Source organism: Quercus robur, chromosome 11 (assembly GCF_932294415.1).
Source record: "Quercus robur chromosome 11, dhQueRobu3.1, whole genome shotgun sequence".
NCBI lineage: Eukaryota > Viridiplantae > Streptophyta > Magnoliopsida > Fagales > Fagaceae > Quercus > Quercus robur.
In genome coordinates this window covers 17687230-17692885 of record NC_065544.1, presented here as the reverse complement: position 1 = coordinate 17692885, position 5656 = coordinate 17687230, and the positions used below count along the sequence as shown (strand labels likewise).

Genomic DNA, 5656 nt, shown 5'->3' with positions numbered 1-5656 from the left:
ATAAAAGCAAAAGGAATAACATAAATAAATAAATAAATAAAAATCACCAACCAAATCACATAATGGGCCTAAAAGTATAAACAATTCAACCCAAGCCAACCATGTTTATTCATGCTGAAAAAAGAATTATATATATACATATGCCCAGTTGTCTTTCTATATATAGAATATTCTAAAAACTGTTTTTATTAAGTTTTGAAAATTTAAAAGAAAAAAATTATCTCTCTCTGTTTTGATGTTAATATTTTTTAGAAAATAAATAATTAAAATTTTTTTCTATAAAACTATCATAATTTCTTATGTTATTAAACACGGAAAAACTCTAAAAATTATCTTCTCATAAGCTTTTAAATAAAAACAAACCAGATGAATTCCTAAAACTTTGATTTCATAACATTTACTGCTCTCAAATCTCATTAATAAAAAAATAAATTTTTTTGAAAAACAAATAAAAATATTAATTAAGAATCTTTTAATATAACTTCTAGTATAGGTGGAAGAATTACCCATATCAATCAATTGTTTTATAAATTTTGTTGTGAGTGCATGTATGCAGTAAGTCCGGCCCCGTAATTTGTGCTATAGTAATAAGCGTGCTGCACAAGTAATCAGATCACATACAATTCAATCTTTTGCCCTCTGCCCCACATTTGAATCTCTCGCTAAATTGCAAAAGTTTCTCTCTCACCATTACTTCTCAGTATTCAGTTTTCATGACACGCTGATCTCTCACACAGGTGGGTTAGTTATTTCAAGGATTCTGACACTCTGCTGTAGAACAAGAAAATAGCAATAATTTGTACGTTCACACCAACGACTATGAGATAGAGCGTGATGCACGAGTAATAAGGTCTGATCTTTTTTATTCTTTTGCTCTGGCCCACACATTTGAAGTTTATCTGTTATCATAAATCCCAGTTTTCACACTCTGGTCATCTTCTCACTGAAAATTTGTCGGTTCATTTGATAATAAATGGTTATTTATAGTTCCTTGATGATATAAAGTGTTATTCGTAGTAAAAATTCATAAAATTTTGAAGAGGTGAAATGTTTTAGTTATAATTTTACAATATGTAGAAAAAATAAATTAATAATTGTATCGAATTATCTAAGCTTTCAAAATTTGTTTTGTGAAAATACTTTCAAAGATTGCTTATTTTATTTTATTTTATTTTTAAAATATAAAATCTGTTATTATGTAATTTCTTTGTCTCTTAATATTTTATTTCAAATATTAAGAGAAAGAAATTAGGTAATTTTTTGCGTAGACTTTTACTTTTTACTCTTTTGGTTTCGGCCACATATTTCATTTGAACGTGAATAGTGTGATTTATCTAAATGATGTTTTTTTTTTTTTTTTTTTCTCCTTTAAACTTCCCCAATTTTTACAGAAGTCCCTGCCCATTAATATGTAATAAGTAATCAGTTTTGTTATATTTTTATTACCTTTTTAATTTATTAGAGATAATAAAAATATTACAAATTTGATTACAAACAAAGAATGGCAATTGTATAAAAATAAAAATGTTATATAAACATAACAAAATAAAATAGTCACATCTACTCACATTGATAATATATAATGACAAATGATAATGAATTATCTTGTAATAATTTTGAAATATGAAAACTTGAAGAATGGTGTAGGGATAGGGTTCAAGCTCTTCTCCTATTGGATGAGTAGACTCAAGCCCAACTAGCTTAATACAATAAATTTATAGAAAATGGGTTTAAGAACTAGGTTTTAGTCAGGATTATAACAACTAGACACGGTTATGTATGGATTGAATAACAAAAATATAGACCAAAGTATAAAGTTATGTTCTCGGGCACTTCATTCGAGAAACTTAGTATTCTTCTTCTTTCTTCAATGCTAGGTTCCAAAGGCTTCTAGGATCATGCATATTTCTCCCGTATTCTCCTTTTTCTCCCTACGCCTTTTTTTGATCCCCCATTCTTGGAGGAACCCTTACATTATATATCTCTTTCTAATCGAGCTTGGCCCTCCATCTATTGATCATGCAGGTCCTTACTCGAATGCTCGTCCCATCAGCTATCTTCTTAAACTCTCTGTGAGTTGCGGCAACTAAGACCGCATTGTTCAGGGGTCATTTCCTCATTAATGTGGCCAGAACATTAGTTAGGTACATTTAATGCGGAGTCTACCTTTGACAACGTGCTGTTCTTTCCTTTTGGGATCTGGAATGCCAAGAACAGGATCGTTCTTGGCAACGTTTCTAGGCCATTTGAGCTTTCTTTGTTCGTCCTCAGCCATTTCTTCCTCCTCGGCGTGGGCTTTGGGTTTAGTATAAAGTGAGTCGTACTTGTCAAATTTTTTGGCCACACAAATGGAATTGTGACTTAATGTAATTACATTTTTTTTTTTGTTAACAACTCAATATATTCAAATTATGTTTTTATTAAATTTTGTTTAATTAAAATTTTTTAATGACCATCTTAAAAAAATTTTCTAAAGCCACTACTAAATAGAGTACATGGTGTTAATGATATGTGAAGATAGATAAACAATTAAAATATCAAGAAATTTTAATATTTTAATAAAATAAACAATATAATATAATAAATAATGGTTATGTAAAAATTTTTTAAAAAGTAAATTCTTATCTAAAATAAAATAAATTTTTGGACAAGTTAATACAAATGTTTTTAGCGGTAAATCCAAATTTATTCATTTTTAAATAAAATAATAAAATCTAGTAAATACATTATTATACATGCAGGTACATCCTTATGAGAAGACAAAAAGAAAGGATTTCATTCACCCCACAATTGATGAATTGAATGAAGCTAGGAAGTACCACCGGGCTTGTAACCCAAGTGGTATCCGATTTATCATGAAACCATTAGTTCGGTGGTTCAAGCCCCCGCACCTACCAAAAAAAAAAAAAAAAAAAAAAAAAGAATGAAGCTAGGAAGTAAAGGTGCATGGTATGGAGACGACTTCATGGTTATTTCAAAGATTCTCTGACACTATGCTATAGAATCCAATTCACGAAGATAGCAATAATTTGTACAATGACATTTCTTGTTTGGCTGAGCTACTTTTTCAATCAGTCATCAATGAGATTGAGCGTGGTGCAGTAATCAGGTCTGTTTTTCTTGACTCTTTTGCGCTCCTTGCCCGCGTATTTCTCTCCCTGTCTGAAAAATAAGACACGCTTAACGCCAATTTTCAAAAAGCAAAACACTTTTGAGCCAGGAAATATGACAGCTCATTCATTGAGCTCTTGAGTCTTTGACAAAACCGTGTGCTGGAATTCAGAGTTTTGTTTTTTCATAAGAAATCTATTACTCCTTCCGTCCCACTTTGTTTGTCCTGTTTGAAAAGTCAAACTTTTTAAGGGAATATCATTTATTATTTTGTCTACCTTTTAAAAATGTATAAGTTTCCAAAACTGCCCTTAAATAAATTTATCAAAAATTTAAATTAGTAAATTAATAGGGGTATAATAGGAATATTAGTAAATTAATGACTTTTATTTTTAGAAACAGGACAATATTTTGGGACATCTCAAAATGGAATAGAGGACAAACAAAGTGGGACGGAGGGAGTATTGTTTTTAGTGTGTGTTTGTATTCACGTCCACGTTTTCTACGTTGCGTTTTTGTTCTTTTTTTTTTTTTTTTTTTTTTGGTTTTCATGCGTTTTTGCAGCAAATGTGGACTTTCTGCAGTGAACAGTGCACATACGTCCACGTTTTCTACGTTGCGTTTTTGTTTTTGTTTTTTTTTTTTTGGGTTTTCACGCGTTTTTGCAGCAAATGTGGACTTTCTGCAGTGAACAGTGCACATGTGCACTGTTCATGGACCCATAAATTTCATTTTTTATCAATTTTTTTCATTAAAAATGGGTCTCACAGCACTATTCACACATTTAAAAATTATTTTGCTACAGTATTTTCAGTTTTCAATTTCAGCAAAATAAGTTCTATCCAAACACATCCTTAGTGACCAAATTGTTTGGTTTTGCGCTTTACCGTCTACATTTATGTCAATCTCAGCACAAAGGATGTGTTTAAATACTAGTTATTTTATAGTAATTAAAAAATTATTATTGAGAGTATTTTATGTAAAAATGAGCTAAAAGAGTACAATAGGGTTTAGAATAGTATTAAAAAATATAGTGAACATGGGAGCCTATAAATAGTATTAAAAATAATTGAATAGTAAAATTATTTTCCTTTTTCATTCTAATCCAAACATACACTAAGATGATTGTATTCAAGTTTATTTCCAATGGGAATTAAACAAAATCTAGGGTTAGGAAGTTCAAAATTTTATTTTAAGAATATAAACAATATAAATATAAATATATAATTTTTATTTTTTTGGCCAGGGTTCAACCTCTTGTGCTGACTGTAAAGCCGCTCCTGAATTTAAATATTTTATTGATAATATAGTTAATAATTTTTAATCTTCTTAAAATTTGAAAGTACGAAGAATATAATAAAAATTTATAGATTTATTAAAATTAACATCCAATAAAAAATATATAGTTGAAGTTTGTTGCCATTAGCTACTAGCATACTAGTTTGTAGGTAAACTTTCTTCACATTTGAATCTCACTCCACTATATAAATTAACATTTACTTTTTAGATGCTAATATGGTAAAAATGCATTTGCTTCAACATATATGCATGTTCGCGGGCGTGTTTTTATGCCTTTCACTTCTCAATTTTCACCAATTCTCATTATGCAGCGCTCTCGAAAGCGGTTAAGAAATGTCGTTTTTCATTGAAAACATGTGTTTTGTTGTTTGAAAACATGTATAGAAATATGTGTGAGTAAAAAAATATATAAAAATACATATAATATTATTTAAAAGTTAAAAATGTATGTTTCATTAGGTGTACCAAACACCCAAGGCTCTAATCTCTATTCTGTTTCAGTCTTCGTAGACACCAATTTTCCCAAAGCTAAAGACTTTTATGGCAGGAATTTACAAGCTCATTAATTGAGCTTTTGACACAACTGAGTACTGGAATTCAATTTTTTTTTTTTTATAAATAATTTTTGTAAGTAATAAGTTTTATGTAATAAAATTTGTAATATTTCCATTATGATTCTTTTATTTATTATTTTAAAAAAAAATTTTGCCATTTTTTTTGAGGAATTCTTTTTTGCCACATTAGTTTCTAGTGTCATAACAGTTTGTAAAAGTTATATAATAAATTTTGTAATATTTTTAGCATATTTTTAGTTATATTACTATATGTTTATGATTATAATTTTTCCTTTAACTAAAACAGCTCTAATAAAATCAACGCAGCCAAGCAAAGCTGGTATATGTAATGGGGTTTCATTCATATAGCTAAATTAAATTTTATTAAGCATGTGTAGGTCTTTACTTTGTAGTTATATATACTAATACCTCTCTCTCTCTCCCTCTCTCTCTCTATATATATACACACACATATACTAGTGTGTAACCCTGTGCATATGCACGGATATAATTAAAAACAATAAAAATTATAAAGTTTAAATTACAACTTTTTATGAGAAGAGATTCAAATTATACATAATATTAGTTTATATTTTCTTTAAATCATACATTTTTAAAAGGACAAAAATTAGATATGGTACCTTAGGTGTTGTTTCGTAGGTTCTCTTTTTAAGATTCAGTCATGTGGTTAC

At 28.7% G+C, this 5656-nt stretch overlaps 1 long non-coding RNA gene across 1 annotated transcript; it reads left to right on the top strand.

Annotated features, from left to right (window-relative positions):
* Positions 1 to 798: 798 nt before the first annotated feature.
* On the top strand, positions 799 to 3051 carry LOC126706465 (uncharacterized). Its single transcript, XR_007648601.1, has 2 exons — positions 799 to 850; positions 2742 to 3051. It is a non-coding gene; the product is annotated as an uncharacterized LOC126706465 (long non-coding RNA).
* Positions 3052 to 5656: the final 2605 nt, after the last annotated feature.